The sequence below is a fragment of the Pan troglodytes genome, chromosome 2 (assembly GCF_028858775.2).
Source record: "Pan troglodytes isolate AG18354 chromosome 2, NHGRI_mPanTro3-v2.0_pri, whole genome shotgun sequence".
Taxonomy (NCBI): Eukaryota; Metazoa; Chordata; class Mammalia; order Primates; family Hominidae; genus Pan; species Pan troglodytes.
Genome location: NC_086015.1, coordinates 52,033,562 through 52,056,496, shown reverse-complemented (window position 1 = coordinate 52,056,496; position 22,935 = coordinate 52,033,562). Strand labels below are relative to the sequence as shown.

General features: G+C 40.7%; 1 protein-coding gene across 50 annotated transcripts in view; it reads left to right on the top strand.

Moving 5' to 3' along the window:
• The window catches only part of MAP4 (microtubule associated protein 4), a 232,064-nt gene that overhangs the window by 48,526 nt on the left and 160,603 nt on the right, over positions 1 to 22,935 (top strand). For 8 of the 50 annotated variants that reach the window (XM_063805702.1, XM_063805697.1, XM_054681767.2 and 5 more), the window contains exon 1: positions 18,025 to 18,113. The exons of the other annotated variants lie outside the window; for them this stretch is intronic. The gene's annotated coding sequence lies outside the window, so the exon portion shown is untranslated. Of the gene's footprint in view, positions 1 to 18,024; positions 18,114 to 22,935 lie in introns of those variants that run through there. 50 annotated transcript variants of the gene reach the window in all.

Below are 22,935 nucleotides of genomic sequence, written 5' to 3'. Positions count from 1 at the left end.
GCATTGTACATAGTATGGATGAGTATTGATTTATAAAACTTCTGTTTCATTTATATATGTGTATGTGAATATGGATCATAATATAAATTTTTTTTTGCCATGGATGGTGATAAAAAGAAAAAAATGAAGACTTGAGAATTAGAAAAACACATATTTTTCTTTCCTTCACTCTTTCATACATTCTTTTGCATCTGCCATGCTCCTGGAACTGGGATAGGTGCTGGGTGAGCATCCAAATATTCTGAAAATCCTCACTCTTTTTTTTTTTTTTTTTTTCTTTTTTTGGAGATGGAGTCTTGCTCTGATGCCCAGGCTGGAATGCAATGGCGTGATCTCGGCTCACTGCAAACTCCACCTGCTGGGTTCAAGCGATTCTCCTGCCTCAGCCTCGTGAGTAGCTGGGATTATAGATGCCTGCCACCATGCTTGACTAATTTTTGTATATTTAGTAGAGATGGCATTTTGCCATGTTGGCCAGGCTGGTTTCAAACTCCTGACCTCAGGTGATCCACCCAGCTTGGCCTCCCAAAGTTCTGGGATTACAGGTATGAGCCACTGTGCTGGGCCCCTAAGTGATTTTTTTAAATGGCCAATGTGTGAGCTGTTTTTTCCCTATGGTTTTCTCTGTTCCTTTTCCTTGCCATAAAAGTAAAAATAGATCTGGTTTCCTGGGTTATCACAGCTTTTAACAAAAAGCTTTTTGATAAAATTAGCTGTTGGGTCAGTGGGATGAGATCATTCCTTTCTAAGTAGTGTGAAATGTCCTCTAAGCATTTGTGAGACAAAGGCATGCCAGATAGGCTAACCACACAATAAGCCTAACTCTGTGGTTATGTTTAGGGCAGGAGTGTGAGTTTTCTGTGAAATAGAATACCACTGATATGTAGAAAAAGGTGAAAGGTACTTGGCACAATATGTATGCACTCTGGTTGGCCACGTGTAGAAAGAGATTAGAATGATAAAAGGGCTCAGGATACACTTGATATGAGGGCATAGGCCATCATTATCTTCAGATGTGATTAATTAACTGAAAATTGAGTAGCTCATCTACATTTGGATTAGTGCATCTTTAATTAAAAATTCTTGGCTGGACACGGTGGCTTACACCTGTAATCCCAGCACTTTGGGAGGTTGAGGTGGGCAGATCACCTAGGATCAGGAGTTCGAAACCAGCCTGGCCAACATAGTGAAAAAATCCGTCTTTACTAAAAATACAAAAATTAGCTGGCTGTGGTGGCGTGCACCTATAATCCCAGCTACTCTGGAGGCTGAGGCAGGAGAATCACTTGAACCTCGGAGGCGGAGGTTGCAGTGAGCTGAGATCTTACCACTGCACTCAAGCCTGGGTGACAGAGCGAGACTCCCGTTTCAAAAAAATTAAAAATAAAAATAAAAAAATTCTTAAGGACAGTTTGAAACTGGAGAGAAATCATAATGTACTTTAAAATGGTTAATTGTATGTTATGTAAACTTCACTTCAATTAAAAAAATTAAGGACAGCTGGAAAGAAAACTAATATACTTTTCTGTTTGTACAAAATAAAATGGTAGATTTAAGAAGCTTTAACCAGGGCTTCAACTTTCACATCATAGTAGATACTGACTGTAGAAGCATAGTGCGATAACTGATAGTTAAATAGAAGATAAAAATCCACATGAGGAGGGCATGCCATTTTAAAAAGGAGAGCTATGTGATGCTATTTCCAATACATAGATATAGCTGGACTTACCTTCTTTATCCCTGAGAAACGAAAGCATTCTAAGTTAGCAGAGGAAATGATGATCAGAATAATACCTCCTACCTTTTCCCCTTGCTTCCTGATTTGGGATATAGGACAGAAAAGAAATTCTACTTTTAGTTGAGAACTCAGGGATGACTTTGAACAAATATATTTGTTAATCTCCTTGGACTTTTTCTCACTTTTAAAATAAGGAGGTTGGATTCAAATGCCCTTTCTAAAGTTTTGTGATTTGGTTGGAAATATTAGGTGTGCACATCGCCAAGTTACTTTGTTTTGTTTCTGTGTACATGAATAAGCTTTAATTAGACTTGGTCACTGTTGTCTCTCTGTGATCAACAAGGATAAGTTAGCTTCTAAGAGTACCAGTGGTAGAACTTTTAAGATTTGAAGCTTTAACGAGAGTCAGCTAGTTTGCAGTGATTAGAGACTTGTAAGTTAATTGATATACACACTTTTGTCTATACTAAGTTTCTCAGGGGAATTGTAGATTATTTCAGAGTGCAGTTTTAGGTCGTGGATCAGATTTAAGTTGGAAGTAAATAATGGTTATTACTAGAATTTTTTGTTTTTGTTTGTTTTTTGTTTGTTTTTGAGAAGGAGTCTTTCTCTGTCACCCAGGCTGGAGTGCAGTGCCACAATCTCAGCTCACTGCAACCTCTGTCTCCTGGGTTCAAGCGATTCTCCTGCCTCAGCCTCCTGAGTAGCTGGGATTACAGGTGCCTGCCACCGCACCTGGCTAATTTTTTTTTTTTTTGAGACGCAGTCTTGCTCTCTTGCCCAGGCTGGAGTGTAGTGGTGCGATCTTGGGCTAACTGCAACCCCCGCCTCCAAGATTCAAGTAATTCTCCTGCCTGAGTCTCCCTAGTAGCTGGTATTACAGGCACACACCACCATGCCCATCTAATTTTTTTATTATTTTTTTTTTAGTAGAAATGCAGTTTCACCATGTTGGCCAGGCCGCTCGCGAACTCCTGACCTCAATTTTCATACATTATTATTAACTAAAGTTCATAGTTTATTTAGATTTCCTTAATTTTTACCTAAATACCTTTTTCTGTTCTAGGATCTCATCTAGGATACCACATTATGTTTAGTTATCATACTTAGCTTTCTCTTGGCTATGACAGTTTCTTACACCTTCCTTGTTTTTGATGACTTTGACAGTTTTGAGGAGTACTGGTCTGATATTTTGTAGAGTGTCCTTCAGTTGGGAGTTGTCTGATCTTTTTCTCATGATTAGACAGAGGTTATGCTTTTTAGAAGGAAGATCACAGAGGTAAAGTGCCACTCTTATCACATTATATCAAGGGTGCATACTATCGAATCATGTCAGCATGATTTATGTCTGTGTGTGTGTGTGTGTGTGTATATGTGTGTGTGTATGTGTGTGTTTTGCTTTATCACTCAAGCTGGAGTACGGTGCTGTGATCACAGTTCACTGGAACCTCCTGGACTCGACTCAAGCTTCGTCTCAACTCAGCTTCCCAAATAGCTGGGACCATAGGCACATGCCACCAAGCCCAGCTAATTTTTTTTTTGAGAAAGAGTCTTGCTCTGTTGCCCAGGCTGGGTTGCAGTGGCACGATTGTGGCTTACTGCAACCCTGGCCTCCAGGGCTCAAGTGATCCTCCCACCTCAGCCTCCTGGGTAGCTGGGACTACAGGCACGTACCACCATGCCTGGCTAATTTTTTTGTTTTTTTGTTTTTTTTTGAGATGGAGTCTTGCTCTGTCGCCCAGGCTGGAGTGCAGTGGCGCGACCTTGGCTCACTGTAACTTCCGTCTCCTGGGTTCAAGTGATTCTCCTGCCTCAGCCTCCCAAGTAGCTGGGACTACAGGCATGTGCCACCACACCCAGCTAACTTTTTGTATTTTTAGTAGAGACAGGGTTTCACCATGTTAGCCAGGATGATCTCAATCTCCTGACCTTGAGATCCCCCTACTTTGGCTTCCCAAAGTGCTGGGATTACAGGCGTGAGCCACCGCACCCAGCCTAATTTTTGTATTTTTCATAGAGATGGGGTTTTGCCATGTTGCTTGCCTAAGTTGGTGTCAGAACTCCTGGCCTCAAGTGAACCTCCTGCCTTGGCCTGCCAAAGTGCTGGGATTACAGATGTAAGCCATTGCGCCCAGCTGATTTATCACTATTGATATTAGTCTTGATCACTTGGCTTAGGTAGTATTTGTCATATTTCTCTTACCCCCCCTCCCATTTTCATATTGTACTCTTTAGAAGGAGGTCACTATGTGCTATGCACATGTCAAGGATGAAAGGTTATGTTCTACCTCTTGGAAGTGGAGTATCTTGTTGTTTGGAATTCTTCACTGAAGACTTGCTTATTCTCTCTCATTTATTTATTCAGTCTATTGTTTATATTGTTCCAGCTTTGGTCATTGGGAACTTTTTTAGTTGACTCCTGTGTAATTGAGTTACCCCTATCTTTTTTTTTTTTTTTTTTTTTTGAGATGGAGTCTTACTCTGTCGCCCAGGCTGGAGTGCAGTGGTACAATCTCGGCTCAGTGCTACCCACACCTCCTGGGTTCAAGCAATTCTCCTGTCTCAGCCTCCCGAGTAGCTGGGATTACAGGCACCCACCATCATGCCTGGTTAATATTTGTGTTTTTTATAGAGACGGGTTTTAATCATGTTGGTCAGGCTGGTCTTGAACTCCTGACTTCAGGTGATCTGCCTGCCTTGGCCTCCCAAAGTGCTGGCATTACAGGCCTGAGCCACCTCGTCCGGCCAACTTACCCCTATCGTTTTTTTTTGTTTGTTTGTTTTTTTTGTTTTTAGCACTTCCTAACTTTCTGGAAATACAAGGTACTTCAGGCTCATCTTGAATATTTTGTTCTCAGTCCTAGAATTAGTCATTTCTCCAAAGAGTCTTGGTTTCTTTATCAGAGAATGGTATTAGAAACCAGCATCTGGGTGTGAGGTATGCTGTTGCTTTACTGGGGTGTCCCCTGAAGATTTTAATTAAACTTCATCTGAGTTTGAAAGGACTGGAAATGCTGTGTTTAAATTTTTTTTTATTTTCTAATTGAGACAGGGTCTCACTGTGTTGCCAAGACTGAAATCAAACTCTTAGCCTTAGATGATCCTCCCACCTCAGCCTTTCAAAGTGGTGGGATTACAGACGTGAGCCACCACACCTGGCCAGAAATACCATGTATATAAAATATATAATATATATTACATGTGAATATATAATATATAATACATAATATTACATATGAATATATAATACATATATTTTATATATATATTTTTGAGATGGAATCTTGCTCTGTTGCTCTGTGCAGTAGGGATCTCGGCTCACTGCAACCTCTGCCTCCTGGGTTCAAGCGATTTCCCTACCTCAGCCTCCTGAGTAGCTGGGACTACAGGTGCGTGCCACCACGCCCAGCTAATTTTTTGTATTTTAATAGAGACGGGGTTTCACCGTGTTAGCCAGAATGGCCTTGATCCCCTGACCTCGTGATCCTCCCACCTCGGCCTCCCAAAGTGCTGGGATTACAGACGTAAGCCACCGTGCCCGACCTACCTCTTTTTACTACGATTTTATTACTACTGGAACTAGATCTTAAAATATCATGTAAGATCTCTGCCATTATACTAGTTGTCTGTAGCTACATGTATGGAATTTTAAACCATTCAGATTACTACCTTAGGAATCAGTATGCATTCTTGCCTTTTCCGTAAAGCAGAGGTGTCAGGACCAAGCTTTTCAGGTCATTGACAAAACTGAAAAAGGAGTTAGTGATTATTGCTTCCTAGGGAAGTAAGACTTAAAAAAATATGCATTTACTTATTTATTTATTTAGAGACAGAGTCTCGCTCTGTTACCCATGCTGGAGTTCATTGGCGCCATCTCGGCTCACTGCAGCCTCCGCCTCCTGGGTTTTAAGCATTCTCATGCCAGCCTCCCGAGTAGCTGGGATTATGGGTGTGCACCACCACGCCTGGCTAATTTTTGTATTTTTAGTAGAGACAGGGTTTTACCACGTCGGCCAGGCTGGTCTTGAACTCCTGACCTCAAGTGATCTGCCCGCTTTGGCCTCACAAAGTGCTGGGATTACAGGTGTGAGCCACCCCACCTGGCTTATTTAATTTTGAGACAGAGTCTCACTCTGTTGCCCAGGCTGGAGTGCAGTGGCACAATTTCGGCTCACTCATCCTCAACCTCCCAGACTCCAGTGATCCTCACACCTCAGCCTCCCAAGTAGCTGGGACTACAGGTGTGTGCCACCACAACCAGCTAACCTTTTTTGTATTTTTTATCGAGGCAGGGGTTCACCATGTTGCCCAGGCTGGTCTTGAACTCCTGGGCTCAAGCGATCTGCCCGCCTCGGCCTCCCAGTGTGCTGGGATTACAGACCTTTGCCACGGTGCCTGACCAGAAGTAAGAAGTAATTTTGGGTGTGTGAATGAAGTTCTGATTATGTTCTAAAGGAATTACCACTAGTTTTGTGGTACCTTTTTTTTTTTTTTTTTTTGAGAAGGAATCTCACTCTGTTGCCTAGGCTGGAGTGCAGTGGCGCAATCTTGGCTCACTGCCACCTCCGCCTCCTGGGTTCAAGCAGTTCTCTGCCTCAGCCTCCTGAGTAATTGGGACTACAGGCGCCCGCCACCATGCCCAGCTAATTTTCGTATTTTTAGTAGAGACGGGGTTTCACCATCTTGGCCAGGCTGGTCTGGAACTCCTGACCTTGTGATCCACCTGCCTCACCCTCCCAAAGTGCTGGGATTACAGGTGTGAGCCACCGTGCCCAGCCATTTTGTGGTACTTTTGTTTTCCATTTCTCTCCCTCTCACACCTTTCCTGTCTACTGACTTTGTGATTTAGTTAAACCAAGCCACTAAAACCCAGCCAAAATTCTACCAATAAGAAATGTTTAGAGTTGATGTTGATTTAAATAGCTTTAGTGCAGCTGTATCGTACTTAAACTCCTGCAAAATTTTTTTTTTCCCCCTAGAGACGGTGTCTTGCTTTGTTGCCCATGCTAGAGTACAGTGGTGCGATTTTGGCTCGCTACAACCTCTGCCTCCTGGGTTTGAGTGATTCTCCTGCGTCAGCCTCCCGAGTAGTTGGGACTACAGGCGTGTGCCACCACACCTGGCTAATTTTTGTGTTTTTAGTAGAGATGAGGTTTCACTATGTTGGCCAGGCTGATCTCAAACTCCTGGCCTCAGGTGATCTGCCCACCTTGGCCTCCCAAAGTACTGGGATTACAGGCGTGAGCCACAGTGTCTGGCCCCTGCAACGTTCTTGAAGTTAAAGTGAGTGAAGTTGGTCTCGATTAAGAACTTATGCTGCAGATATTGTGTGAATGGGTATCTACAGAGGCAGTTATTTCTCAGCTCCAGTATATTGTTGCTAAGTGGAAATACATAGTCATGGCCTGATCTTCGGGTTTTTTATTTTTTTGAGACAGGGTCTTACACTATCACCCAAGGCTGAGGTGCAGTTCCGCAATCATGGCTCACTGCAGCCTTGACCTCCCGGGCTCAAACGATCCTCCCATTTTAGTCTCCTGAGTAGCTGGAACCACAGCTGCATGCTCGGCTAATTTTTTTTTTAATTTTTTGTAGACACGGAGTTTCACTGTGCTGCCCAGGCTGGTCTCGAGCCCCTGGGCTTAAGTGATCCTCCCATTTCAGCCTCCTAAAGTTCTGGGATTACAGGACTGAGCCAACGCGCCTGGCCTTGTTTTTTAAAAAAGCTGTAAAACTGTATTTTCATTCAAAGATTACTGATTTTGGAGATATTGGCCATTTTTCAAAACACTATATGGGCCACTGCACCAAGGGGCCTGTTTGACCTAGGTTTGCACTCTGAACTGGTGCTTCTCTTGTGGGTTCAGTGAGTATTCATTTTGGGGAGGGAACTCTGGGCTTGGTGGGAGTTGGGAGATGTTTGTCCTAATTGTAGCTTTGTCTCTAGTTTTCTAGATGGCTTTTGGCAAAGGGAAACCACTTTGGATCTCTCTTTTCTGAGTTTTAAAATTTGAGAGTAAACTGGAGAATTTAAGGTTCTCCCTTACTCTTTTTTATTTTACATGTTCATACATGTATTTACTTGAGCTGTGAAACAATGACCATTTATGAGTTGGAGACTTCAGGAAGTCTTACTAGTCTTAAGTGCTTTGGGAATAGAGGAGACTATTACGTTTTCTCTAGATACACTTTTTTCTAGGCTACAGAAGATTCTCACCTGCTTTTTGGACTCTTGGCATACTTGCCGCCTCTAATCATTATCTGGCAGATGTGTACATAGTAATGGGTGATGCATATGTTTCTGTTTTTTCAAGCAAATTGATTCTAATTTGATGAAAGCTGTATTGATATGTAGGGTTTTTGGGGGGTAGTCGTGGTGATGGGTAGAAATAGTAAAGCTGACAGTGACAGTATTTTCTTAGTTATGGAGAACATTTTAATACTTTATTTCATTGTTTTTAGTTTGAACTAATTAATTGTTGGTGGTTCTATATGGAAATAATGATGTAGGTGGGTGTTCATCACTTAAAATCAACTGCATAAGATAATGGCATAACTTAATTACTGTAACAGCAAAAATGAAATCTGAGAAACTTCTGAAATTTAGTCTTTTATTAATTAATTTGAGATAAGATTTATTTGGAGATAAGATTTCAGACTTCCTTTTATCAGACAGGTGGTTTTATAGGAAGATTAAGATTCTTCTAGAAAAATCTTAAAGACAAGGGAAATAAGTTTTTCTTACACTCTAACCATATATTCACTTGACATACAGTGTTTTTGTAAAAATATATTCGTTTCTTACATCTTCAGAATAAAGCATCTTGATGTAATGTGATTTACTAAGAATCATACCTCTCTGTCCTGAAGGCCAATCTAAATTGCTGTTTTGTATAGATTGCCAATTTTTAAAAGAGAAACTGTTGTATTTGAGTGGGATGTAATAAATATGAGCGTTTATGATGTAGTCTCTTGTGGGAATGTTTATTTATGAGTAATTTAAGCCTCTGTGAGCCTGACAAGGCAAACTCAATCTTAAATCCTTGATTAAGTGGAAGTGTAAACTGATGGAATAATAGGCAAGCAGGATTTATGTTTACATGGTAATTGCAACAATTTTGGCCAAAACATTTGGCCAAATAGTCACTAATTTTGATCCTTTATGTTCAGTAGCTGAAATTGTATATGTAGTAGTTTCTTTGTAAGGTAATACAAAGCAGTAGGGACACAGGAGAAGAGTATATTTAAAAGAAATTTCTCTTCAGATGTATAGACTTTGCTTTATAGCTCTAATGACAATAGTCCAGGAGCCTCTAAGTCAGCATATTATTATTATTGTTATTATTATTATTATTATTATTTTTGAGGCAGAGTTTCGCACTTGTAGCCCAGGCTGGAGTGCAGTGGTACGATCTCGGCTCACTGCAACCTCCACCTTCCAGATTCAAGTAATTCTCCTGCCTCAGCCTCCTGAGTAGCTGGGATTATGGGTGTGCACCACCACGCCTGGCTAATTTTTGTATTTTTAGTAGAGACAGGGTTTTACCACGTCGGCCAGGCTGGTCTCGAACTCCTGACCTCAGGTGAGCTGCCCGCCTTGACTGCCCAAAGTGCTGGGATTATAGGTGTGAGCCACCACACCTGGCCAAGTCAGCATATTATTTCTTCTTGTAAAAAGATGTCATGGTGGCTCACGCCTGTAATCTCAGCACTTTGGGAGGCTGAGGTGTGCAGATCACCTGAGGTCAGGAGTTGGAGATCAGCCTGCCCGGTATGGTGAAAACCCGTCTCTACTAATAATACAAAAATTAGCTGGGCATGGTGATGCACGCCTGTACTGCCCGCTATTTGGGAGGCTGAGGCATGAGAATTACTTGAACCCAGGAGGCAGAGGTGGCAGTGAGCCGAGATCGCACCATTGCACTCTAGCCTGCATGACAGAGACTCTGTCTCAAAAAAAAAAAAAAAAAGTGTGTAGGTATGTATACCCAATAAAATTAGCGCTTTTTAAAAATGCAGTGCTTGTCATTTACTATTAAGTCAAGCCATATGAAATCACATTTTGTCAGTAAATAAATGTTCAGATATCCACAATCTTATATAGTTCTAATAGATACTCAAGAAATTTTGTCGACATGAAGAGAGTCAAATCATAAAATGGTAGACTGAAAAGAACTTCGTGGAGAATTCTTTTCTTTTTGCAAACAGAGGTGACTGGGAGGTCGAGGCTGCAGTAAGTCATGGTCATGCCACTGCACTCGAGCCTGGACACCAGAGTGAGACCCTGCTTCAAAAAAAAAAAAAAAGAAAAGAAAAAGAAATGATTGCACTGCCTTTTTTTGGTTTTGGAACAAATATTGGGATAATAACTTTTACTTATAAATATAGCACAGAAATCTTTTACTTTGTAAAAGTCCCTGAATTTCTATTCAGTCAGGAGACCTGTTTCTCCTACCAACTAGTATAATTTTTGGAAAGCTCATTGTTCATCAGTTTCCTTATTTGTAAAATGAGGATGTTAGATATGTAAGATCTCTGTATTAATTAGGATAGTTGATGCTATCTCTTTAACATAACTAGCATTTCAGTGACTTAACACAATAATGGTTTATTTCTTGCTCACGTCATAGTGTGAGTGTTTAGCCTGTGGCTGTCATGTAATTGAGGAATTTCAACTCCTTCCATCTGGTTTCTTGGAGTCTCCTGCTGGATTCTTTGTATTTAGTTGGTTGATAGCAAAGAGCACCAGCAAGCAGAATTTCATCAAGTGCTTTGTAGTGAAGCGTAATTCTTCAGCTCACATTGCACTGTCTAGAACCCACTCACATGGTCTCAACTTCTAACTCCAAGGGAAATAGGAAATGTCTTTCTGAGCACCCAGGGAGAAGAAACAGAATCCCCATCTTTGCCACGGTCCCTTTCATTTTGTACATTTAAAAAATTTTTTTATTTATTATTATTTTTAAAGACAGAGTCAAACTCTGTTGCCCAGGCTGGAGTGCAGTGGTGTGATCTCAGCTCAGTGCAACCTCTGCCTCCCAGGTTCAAGCGATTCTCCTGCCTCAGCCTCCCGAGTAGCTGGGACTACAGACGCGCTCCACCACGCCCAGCTAATTTTTGTATTTTTAGTAGAGACAGGATTTCACCATGTTGGCCTGGATGGTCTCGATCTCTTGACCTCATGATCCACCTGCCTCGGCCTCCCCAAGTGCTGGGATTACTGGCGTGAGCCACTGCACCTGGCCCATTTTTTGATTCTTTATTCACACCCAAATACTTTCTCCTGTTGCATATTGCTTTTTGTATCTTTGGTTACTCTGAATTTACTTCCAAATTTCTTGGAAGGAGTTTAGTATTGCAAGTCAAAGCAGCCCTTTGGTGCTTGCTATGTTTAGGAGAGGGTCTCCCCCCAACCCCTGCCATCCCCAGATGAGTATATTTGTTATTTTTGTTAGTAGTTTCATTTGTGGTGTAAGTTTGTCTTTTATATTGTCATGGCTTGCTTAGTTTTAAATGATTAAAAATACATCAATTGCAAAAATCTCCCAGTGCTTGTATAAGAAAAACAATAGAATATTGAACACAGCCAACTTCAGAGGGAAAGTCATTGTCTACCATGTTCAGTCTAGCAGCCTGCTAGCAGAAGGGAAAACAGACAAACCTTATACTGTCTTTTAAAGGTCAGCACATGTAGACTTCGAGACCAATAGAGAAACACATTCCAGTGAGCAGGCAAAGTTCTCTTTGACTTCTGCCCACTTAAGAGTAAACTCAGAGAGTCAGCAAAAGTCTTTCAGTTGATTTCAGCTGCTGTTTTGGAGTCATCTCCATCTTTCCGAAGCCTCCTTCTCTTTTCTCCTTTTTTGTTCTTTCTTGATACATTATATTGTACATGTTCATTTGTATGTAAATACAAAATATCCTTCTTTATGGATCCATCTTATGTTGGTAAGTTTGATGAGCGTGTTCTAATTCTAAGCCTTGTTTCCTTAAAATATATAATTATCTCAGAATAATGGCATAGTTCAGTTTGCCTTATGTTTGGATTAGTACTTTCTTGTGTAGTTCTCTTTCAGTAAACTGCTCCCCTCCCCTGTTTTTAATTGCACCTTTTTTCATATACCATTTGCACCACATGTCTAAGTCATTGGTCTTTTTAAATTACACTGTGGAAAGGTTAATTTTGGACAGAGTTGTTTCTAGATCCTAGTGCATTATCGTCATCCTAGGATTGCATTTCATTTCTCTTGTAGGCTAATGGTACTATTTTTGGGATATTGCAGCTTTAATAGGATGCTGTGTTCATTTTTCATTTCCTGGAGTCTGTGCTGAAGTTCATTTTCAGAAAGAATGCCTGGAAAATAAATTTTTTTTTTTTTTTTTCCCCCTGAGATGGAGTGTCGCTCTGTTGCCCAGGCTGGAGTGCCGTGGCGCAATCTTGGCTCACTGCAACCTCTGCCTCCCGGGTTCAAGTGATTCTTCTGCCTCAGCCTCCTGAGTAGCTGGGACTATAGGCGCACGCCACCACGCACAGCTAATTTTGTTGTATTTTTCGTAGAGACGGGGTTTCACCATGTTGGCCAGGATGGTCTCCATCTCTTGACCTTGTGATCCACTCGCCTCAGCCTCGCTGGGATTACAGGCATGAGCCACCACGCCCAGCCAATAATTTTTTTTTTAAATTGTGTGTTTGAATTTCCCATTTTAGCCTTCACTTAATGGATGAGTTGGCTGTAAAAATCTAGCTTCAGAATAGTTTTTCTCAGTTTTAAAGGCATCACTTCATTTTTTAAAAAAAATCATTTAGTGTTACAATTAGAAATAAGCCCATCTGTTTCTTGTAAGTTGGTAAGTACTGCTGAGGGGAATTTCCCTCCCTCCCTTCTTGCCACCTTGCCGAGGCTGTATTCAAATTCCTGGGCTCAAATGATCCTCCCACCTCATCCTCTTCTTTATGCTTTTCTTTTTTCCTTCTTTTGTCCCTGTCTCTCTACTCTCTCCATTGTCTGTTCGTTTTCTTCATCTGCCTCCGTGATCATGAAAATATTCGCCATGTTATTGTTTACCGTTCACATTTAGGGCTGCCATCCACCTGGAATTACTTTTTGTATATACTGTGAGGTAGAGCTCAAAATATCCAGTTGACCCAGCACCACTTATTGAAAAGACAGTTAATTCCCCCACTATTTTGCAGTGTCACATTTGTCAGATATTAAGTATCCATATGCATGTGGTTCCGTTTCAAAACCGTTTTCTTTCATTGGCCTCTTGTTTTGTTTTTTTTTCCATATGTTCAGCGCACCAAGTACATTGGCCTCTTTCTTGGTGATTGTGCAGGTACCACAATGTTTTCATTACTATATTTATGTATTTTTAGTTTCAAATATATGACATTGCCATAGGTTAGAAACTCATCAGTTTTCAGCATTTTCACATGGTTCAATCCATCAGTAAGTTTTGATATCCAGTAGTTTAAGTTCCTCTAAGTTTGTTCTCAAAGATTATCTTAGCTGTTCTTGACTTTTTAAATTACTATGTAAAACTTAGGATCAACTTTTCAGTTTGATTTGAAAAGAAAAAACCTACTGGACTTTGCTTGGGGGTTATGTTAAATCTATAGATTAGGCCGGGCGTGGTGTCTCACGCCTGTAATCCCAACACTTTAGAAGGCCAAGACGGGCGGATCACAAGGTCAGGAGTTTGAGAACAGCCTGGCCAACATGGTCTCTACTAAAAATACAAAAATTAGCCGGATGTGGTGGCGCACGCCTGTGGTCCCAGCTATTCAGGAGGCTGAGGCAGGAGAATTGCTTGAACCTGGGAGGCGGAGGTTGCAGTGAGCCAAGATCATGTGCCACTGCACTCCAGCCTGGGCAACATAGTGTGACTTGTCTCTAAAAAAAACAAAACAACAACAACAAATAATACTCATATTGCTTAACCCTGTCCCTGAACAATTCTGATCCAGCGTGTTTTTTTTGTTTTTTTGTTTTTAATACTTTTAACTCAGATTTTTACTTGTATTTCAGGTAAAATATTAAAAGTTATATTACTAATAACTTGAAAGATCTCTTCAACTTTTGCTGTTCAATTTTCATTTAATAATGATATTCCCCCCCTCCTTTTTGAAAGCATCTGTAAGATATTAGGTCAAAGTAAGGCCTTTGCCACGACTACAAAATGCTTGTTAAATACTCCCATAGAGTTTGTATCTTCTCCTTCTTGCTCAGAAAAGCTGAGCTACTCTACCCTTAGTCGTGCCTAGAACCAATACTTAGAAGAACTATGAGGGTGCTTCCAGCTGTGCAAACATCAACCCCAGCAAGAGAAGGCTGGTATCATGGTATGGAGCAGAGTGCACCTAGCAGGACAAATGTGCATTTAATGAGAGCCTATGAGGTTTCAAGTTTATTATATTTAGATGTCCAGGATAAAAGGTGAGAAAGATGCTATCCTAGCCATCGAGGAACTCAAGCGTAAGGGGAAATCTGGGTGGGACACACATTGTAAATAAACAATTACAAGGGTGGGCATGGTGGCTCACACCTGTAATCCCAACACTTTGGGAGGCTGAGGCAGGTGAATCACTTGAGGTCAGGAGTTCAAGACCAGCCTGACCAACATGGTGAAACCCTGTCTCTACTAAAAATACAAAAATCTCCATCTCAAAAACCCCACAAAAAACAAAACAAAACAAAAATTATAGAATTGGCAGCACAAATTCCTATGTCCTCTTCTACCTTCCACTTTTCTTTATTTTCACTGATATAAAATAGAGTGAAACTTCACTTTGCTTAATGGGAGAAGTTTTTCTTTTGTTATCTATTATTTTCAAGACAGGGCCTCACTCTGTAGCCCAGGCTGGAGTGCAGTGGTGCTATCACGGCTCACTGCAGCCTTGAACTTCCCCTGCTGAAGTGATCCGTCCACCTCAGCCTCCCAAGTAGCTGGGACCACAGGTGTGCAGGCTAATTTTAAAATGTTTTCTGTGGAGACGCAGTCTCAACTGTGTTGCCCAGGCTGGTCTTGTACTCTTGGGCTCAAGCAGTTTTCCTGCCTCAGCCTTCCAGAATGTTGGGATTATAGGCATGAACCACCATGCCCAGCCAAAAGAGAGTTTTTTCTTTAATAAAATAGTTCTCAAAAGCTAAGAGCTGATCAAGTATGAATATTCTTCCTTTCTTCCAATCTCCTCAGCACTAAGTCATCCTAAAGTTACATGATATGCTTATTACTTTCTGACAGATATATGAGCTGATAACTATAGAGATCTAATATTTTAATAATTATAAAGTTTTAATATTTATGTGATCATATTAACATGATGGTAGTGGCTGATATCTTTCTCTCTTTCTCTCTCTGTCCCTCAGAGATGTGGTCTCACTTTCTCGCCCAGACTGGAGTACAGTGTTGTAATCATAGCTCACTGCATCCTCAAGCTCCTGGGCTCAAGGAATCCTACTGCCTCAGCCTCCTGAGAGGCTGGCACTACAGGCACACACCACCATGCCCAGCTAATTAAAAACTTTTTTTTTGTAGAGATGGTGTCTTGCCATCTTGCCCAGGCTAGTCTTGAATTCCTGGGCTCAAGTGGTCTTCCTGCTTTGGCCTCCCAGAGTTCTGGGATTACAGGTGTGAGTCACCATGCCAGGCCAGTAACTGGTCGACCATCTTGAATATTTGTTTTTGCCACATTGCATCATGTCATGCTTTTCTAAAAGCAGAGAGAGCTATTTTTATTGCTATGCCTAATAATGATAAGATGACCAGCATGGAGAGCTGGTTTGTACGGTTACTCCTTACTGGCTTTCTTTCTATAATTCCAGACAACATGCTTGCTCTTGTACAAACTGTGTTTAGAAAGTGGAAGAAAATAGGTGAATTTTTTTTTTTTTTTTTTTTTTTTTTGAGACAGAGTCTCACTCTGTCACCCAGGCTGGAGTGCAGTGACACGATCTTGGCTCACTGCAACCTCCACCTCCCAGGTTCAAGTGATTCTCCTGCCTCAGCCTCTCGAGTAGCTGGGACTACAGGTGCACACCACCACGCCCGGCTAATTTTTGTATTTTTAGTAGAGAGGGGTTTCACCTTGTTGGCCAGGATGGTCTCAATCTCTTGACCTCATAATCCACCCACCTCAGCCTCCCAAAGTACTGAGTGCTGGGATTACAAGCATGAGCCACCACACCTAGCCAAGGTGAATATTTGTAATTGGTGATAACCTTTCAACCTTGAATCTGTTTATTCTTTTTCTAGTTGTGAAGAGTTTTTGTAATTTTGGAACTTCTGATTAATTTCAAATTAGATTCAATTTCTAATAACTTCCATTGTGTCATTTTAGAAATGTGTTTTTAGCCCCTTGTTTTGTTGGTTTTTATCATTTTGGCCTGTCTCCTGTGTAATCTACTAGGAACAGAGAAGGTGTGCACATCACTTTGATGTGGTCCTCTCTTCTGGGACCCAGCAGTTTACAGGAGCTGGTATATACAACTAACTACAGTGGGGGGTCCCCAACCCTCGGTCTGTAGATTGGTACCAGTCCATGGCCAGTTAGGAACTGGGCTGCACGGCAGGAGGTGAGCAGCAGGTGAACAGCATTACATTAACTTTGCGATAAGTGTGCCTGAGTTCTGCCTTCTGTCAGATCAGCAGTGGTTTTAGATTATCATAGGAGCGCAAACCCTATTGTGAACTGCACATGCGATGGATCTAGGTTGCATGCTCCTGTGAGAATCTAATGACTGATGATCGGAGGTGGAAGAGTTTCATCCCGAAACCATCTCCTCCCTCTCACCCCTCCTGCTATCTGTGGAAAAATTGTTTTCCACGAAACCTGTCCCTGGTGCCAAAAAGGTTTGGGGACCACTGAACTACAGTATAGATCAGACTCTACTGTTACAAGTACAGATGATGTATTAGTTCTGAATACTACTGGGAGAAAGATTCTAAAAAGCAGTCACAGAAAAGGTGGTAAGACAATTTATGTGGACCTTGATTTCAAGACTTTCACAAATGAGGAGGGAGAGAAGATAACTTCAAGTTTGGAGAGCAAATGAGCATAGGGTGTACAGTGATAATGTAAGATGGTAGATGGTCCCATGTGACTAAATTGTAGGGAGACCCTACATGGAAAGCTGCTGATGATTATGGTAGGTGATAGGACTGAGTCTTCTCAGTCAGCCTTGATATTACACGTAAGAGTTTGGATTTACAAAAAAAAAGAAAAAAGAAAAAGACATCTAGGCATTGGGGTCCCTTTAAAGATCAGGTGGAATGTTTTCCTGATGTTCAGGATTCTTCCTGCCTGCCTCCCTCCTTGCAGAAGAAAAGATAGGTAGGTATAAGTAGTAGGTAGGTAAAGGTATGTATAAGCAGGTATAATTCAAAAGGTATATGAAGTACAGCGAAGTCATTGTGTTAGATAAAAGCAGAAACTACAAAACTGTAAGGTTTTACTTATTTTGTCACGCTCTGCTTCTGTTTTTGGTGTTCTGTGGCTCTTTTCGCCGATCCTTTGTCTCAGCCTCATTTGTAAGTGACTTGTTTTTTCCATTTCTCATTTTTTTTTCATCTATTAACGTGAGGGGATTGGATCCTAGATCAGTTCAACTGGTGTAAGCCTTTAGAGCCAGGCATGGTGGCTCATGCCTGTAATCCCAGCACTTTGGGAGGCCAAGATGGGTGGATCACTTGAGGCCAGGAGTTTGAGATCAGTCTGGCCAACATGATGAAACCTCGTCTCTACTGAAAATACAAAAATTAGCCAGGCATGGTGGTGTGCATGCCTGCAATCGCAGCTACTCAGGAGGCTGAGTTAGGAGAATCACTTGAACCCAGGAGGCGGAGGTTGTAGTGAGCTGAGATCATGCCACTGCATTCTCCAGCCTGGGCAACAGGCCAAGACCCTGTCTCAAAAAAAAAAAAATGCCTTTAGAATGTGGTTAGAAATAATTTTTGGATTGGTATAGATTAACTCTGAATGTTTTCCTGTGTTAGAGGAAGGAAGTGGGATAAATGTAAAGTTTAAAAAAAATGCTCCTTGTCTTTTTCAAAATTTTGAGGGGTTAGGTATTAAGAATCTTTTAAAGTTTTACTCATTTAAAAAATTCAGATAAAATGGAAGATTCATTCTTAAGGTTGGTGATATCAGAAATGTAAGTGCTGTGTCATTGTCATTTCTTATTTTGGCCTACATAACCGTAACCAGACTTCAGACATCATGCTGCCTGTATCACATGGCTAACAGTGGGAGGTATCTGGTGTGTTCTTCCTGGAGAAATAGATTGAAATTCATTTGGACAGAAATGTTGAAGGCAGGTGCCTGATCCAAAATGCATTTAGTCAGGACTGAACACAAGCTGCCTGGATAGTTCCTGTAAGTAAGCAAGGTAGCCTTTTAACTTTATGATGCAAGGTTTTATGTATGTGAGTATGTGTGTGCAAGTGTATACAGTATTTTTATATCCAGAGAACAGGGCTCCCTTAAATAGGGGGTGGGGGGGACTCTGGTAACTACATGAAAGTAAAATATAACTTCTTTAAACCTATATCAGTGTGTTCTTTCATGTAGGAATGTAGCTTTGTGATGGCCTCAGCTATTCTAGTAATCAAGGGCTCTCTGCTGTTGCTAATCCTATGATGAACAGGACAAATGGTGGTTACGAACAGAACCCTGTCAAGCCTGGAAATTCCATCAGTTTGTAATAGCACAGCTGTTGTCCTTGAACTGTGTAGGGAGGAACCTAGGGGTGGACAGTTAATATATTCTACAGGGGGGTTGTAGTTTATTGCTCAGGATAGTCAAGATCTTCCTCAGTTGTCTGTTGCTATCTGCAAGTCTGGTTTGGAGGAGAAGCAGGAGAAATTCAGATTTGTCTGAGGAATCATATGTGTCTGTGAACTGTGTAAGTTGGTAGTTGATTCCTGTAGACATCCTTGCTAAAGATTTATTTTTAAGTAAAATATCATTTTGCTTGAAAGTATAAATCAAGGTTTTGTGGTTAAATAAATTAAAAACAGCACAGCTGCCAGACAAAGTTCAGCTTGATGTATAACAGGCCTCTGAAAGAAGTTCAGTAAGAAACAAATCTGGGTAATAAAGTTAATTAGTAACTAAAAACCTGCTAGGCATACTAAAAAAAAAATCTGATGTTGAATATTAAATTATTATGAAGCAGGCTATACCTGTATCCATCAAGATTATAAATGATCTCCCACACTGGCGACGTGGGGTTCCTTTCAAGCCTGAGGAACGAGCACTATATTTTGGCCACAGCATTCTCACTAATGTCCTAGGATAGCAGCTTAGTGTTGGCTTTAGAATTCTCTGTCATTTAAATGTCATGCAAAAACAAACGTATAAAAGAAAACATTAACCCAGATATCTTTACGGTTCTGTGTCTTGTCCATAACCGCCCCCGCCTCCACCCACCCAAAAAGGACAGGCTATCAGTTATAGAGAAAATATAAGTGAGCATTATAAGCAGTATCCTACCTTTAGTAATAATTATTTAAAGTTTATTAAATGGGTTGTTTGGAACTCATGATTTGCCTCAAAGTAGTCTAGGTCACTGAGAAGAAAGTTTCTTTCTTTCTGCTGAAACTGACAGGAGGCGATATTTTGAAAGATAGCAAGCTTGTCTTTGGCATTGTATTAACTCCCTTTCTTTTGCCTCCTAGGGCTCCTGGGCCTGTATACCCTTTCCCTACTTTGATACCATATCTATATCTGCTTTATTCCCTGAAAGTTCCCATGTTGCCATAATATTTTTCTTCCTTTTTCACACCAGAACCAAAAACTCAGACATCTTCAATAGAACCATCTCTGGGATGAACAATGGTCTTTCCAGGGGTGTACATTTTCTTACCCACTTTTAAATTAAGAAATAGGATTCTATACTTTTAAAAAGAGAATGCTGGCTACTGCAAATGAATTTCGGTAGAAATTTGGCTAATGTGACACAGTAAAATGAAGGTACTGCAGTGGTTAGGAAAAGTGAGTATGATGGTGGGAATCAGGCTTCTGTTCTTGCTTTTTTTTTTTTTGAGTCAGGGTTTCACTCTGTTGCCCACGCCGGAGTGCAGTGGTGCAATAGTGGCTCACTGCAGCCTCAACCTCCTGGGCTCAATCAGTCCTCCCACCTCAGCCTCCTGAGTAGCAGGGACTACAGGCATGTGCCACCATGCCTGGCTAATTTTTGCATGTTTTTGTAGAGATGGGGTTTTGCCATTTTGCCCAAGCTCTGTTCTAGCTTTTCATGAGTTTTTTCCCTGCATTTTAGCTCCCATAGTAGCACCTTTCAAGGGGTGAATAGAAGAGGACAGAGACAGCAACAGGCCATTGGTAAACCAGATTGCCAATTTCTCATCAGACAGAATGAGCACAGACCCCAAGTGAGTGGCTCTAGATGCGAATGACCTAAAATTTTCAGGAGGACTTCATGGAGCTTAAAAGGTTCTTCAGAACTTCTGTGTAATTAAGTTAGATATTAACACTGTTTAATCTGTATAGACCTGTAAAATATTTTTAGTACAGTAATTAATTCCAGAGTTTGTGAACTATCCAAAGTAAAGCATACAACAGAGAAAGTACTGTGGCCTTATCATATATCCTTATTTCCTGTTTATAAGCACCTAGCTCTTAATAGTGAGATTGTAGTCAAGAGAGTATTTTATCATCATGCCATGTAGTTGCCTCTTGCCTTAGTTTACCTATTTTAAAAAACCCGGCTCACTAATAGTTTCACTTCAGGCATGTCATCAGAATGAAAGATCAGATATACAAAGTGCTGTGCTTGAAAACTGTGTGTTCCCTTAGTGCCTGGTTAGATAATACAGGGCTTATTTTCTGGCAGAGTGGTGTTGAGTCTCCTTTGATGTTAGCCAGAACTGGGTGGAGTTTCTTAAGCTCCAGTCAGATTGGCTCAAGCAGGGCACCATGCACTGGTGAATTTGTTTTCAGTCCCTCCCTTTGCCAAAAAGCTTTTTTTTTTTTTTTTAATAAACCTCAACCCAATTATAAATGAGAATACTTGATATATGAAATAATATGAAATGATAGTTGTTCATATTCACACTGAGGGTCTTAGGGGGTTTATTTATAGCTAACTGAAATGATGCAGCTGAATTACAAGTAGCTGATAGAATAATCAACCTCAGTAAACATTTAACATAACACTCTCATTTTACAGATTAGAGAACTCAGCCCTGAAAGGTGACTCATTCAAGGCCACAGTGAGTGTCAGATTAAACTGGTGCTTCAGTAAAGCATACAGACTTCTGTACCCAGCTTTCAAATTCTCTTGACTCTTACTCACAAATCTATTTAAAGTTAACTTTATTATCTGTATGGATAGAAGAGGAATAGTATAAATGGTCAATTGGTCAGTGAGAGGTTTTTTTTTTAGAGTAAATGCTTCTCATTCACAAGGGTTCATTTTTTGATCCTCCTGAACATCCAGATTTGAAAATAATAGTGTCATATCCTTTTATCCATAAAATATGTAACTAAGCATTTAAGGCATAACCGAATAGTAAGTAACTTCAAGTGATTCTGTGTGAGATGAAATTCATACATGAATTTATTAAAATTAATTTTGGAATACTTGAACCAGTTTAACATCTATAGAGCATTTAAAGAGTGTATTGTACTTATACATGTTTCAGAATAAGGATAATCGCTTTAATTTATTGAAAACTGGGGATTTCTGGGGAAAAAAAACAGTACTTTAACTTGAAAGATGACACTAGCATTACCTTTCTAGGATCATTTTCCATAAGGGGTGTGTGTGTGTATTTTAAAATCATATTCTATTTATGTGGTGACAAGTAAAGAATAGCTTAACTGTTGATGAAATACAGATGCTAAGTGGCTAGCTAGATGTGCTCATAGCTTCATGACCTTCCCACTTTCCAATTGTATAATTTTCTATCAGTTTTACCCTCTTAGGCTGAATTTCAGCTACTGTTCATATTCCATGAACCACATGCAGCCCAGGAAGTCATCTGAGAGTGTGTGGCTGGGGGCGGGGTGGGGGTGCTGAGGGTTGGATAGGGGAAAGATTACAATGGATAAAAGCTGCCCTTTGATAATCTGCATTCTGATAAATGATATTTAAAATGTATTGGTGTTTTTGACTGTATTTTTACCCTGTGCCTTAAATGAGGAAAAGTTTTGAGTAGATTGCATCTTATGTCATTATGTATTTCTGGGGAAAATTAAATTTTGGACTTTTATGGTATGTTGTTAAGGATGGCACAGATGTCCTTTTAAGTTCTCTTTGACCATGAAACTGATGCAGGATTTTTGCTCCTTAGCTCAACTAGGTCCAGGTTCTTATCTCACGAGCGGAAGAATTAGGCACGTGGACATCAAAGAGTGAGTGGAGTAGAATTTATTAATCGAAAGGAAAGCTCTTAGCAAAAAGAGAGAACATGGTAGGTGGTTCTACTACCTGAAGACAGGAAAGTTCCGTAATATGGCTGAGCCTGGGGCTCTTTATTGGTTCAGAATGGGAGTGTGTGCTCATTGGTTTGTGAGTATGCAAAAAAGGTCAAAGCGAAGACACCACTCCAAGGTGGGCAGGACAGTGTAGAAAACCAATTAGGAAAGGGTAGGTACAGGTTAAATAGGTGAAGGATGGGGATCAATCATGCCAAACGGGAAGGCAGGTTCTTAATCCGATCTTAGGATTTACCCAGGACAGTTTCCGGATTAAAGTTCGGGTTTCACTGAGGACCCGCCCCTGTCTGCCTAGACATTTGTTTGCCTCCTGCCTCTATCAAAACTAGTTACAGACATCCTTTTTAGTTTTTGGTTCATAACAGCTCCCAAAGGATAACTACTAATAATAGTTGTCAGAGATAGAATAGGGAAATGGCATAACCGAATAGTAAAAGCAACTGAATAGTTGCTTTTCATGGAACCCTTTGACATTATAATCTGTTAGGCTTTTAAAAGCTCTTTAATGAACTCATTTCTCAGCATTTTCCCTGTCATGATCTGGAGTTACAATAATACTTTATATGTAAAGTAGGCTGGACGAGCATAGAATAGGGCTTCCCACCCACATTCTTCTGTTGTAAATGGGTCACAGGTGTGCCACTACTACTATAGGAACTTTTTTTTTTTTTTTTTTTTTTGAGACGGAGTCTTGCTCTGTTACGTAGGCTGGAGTGCAGTGGCGTGATCTTGGCTC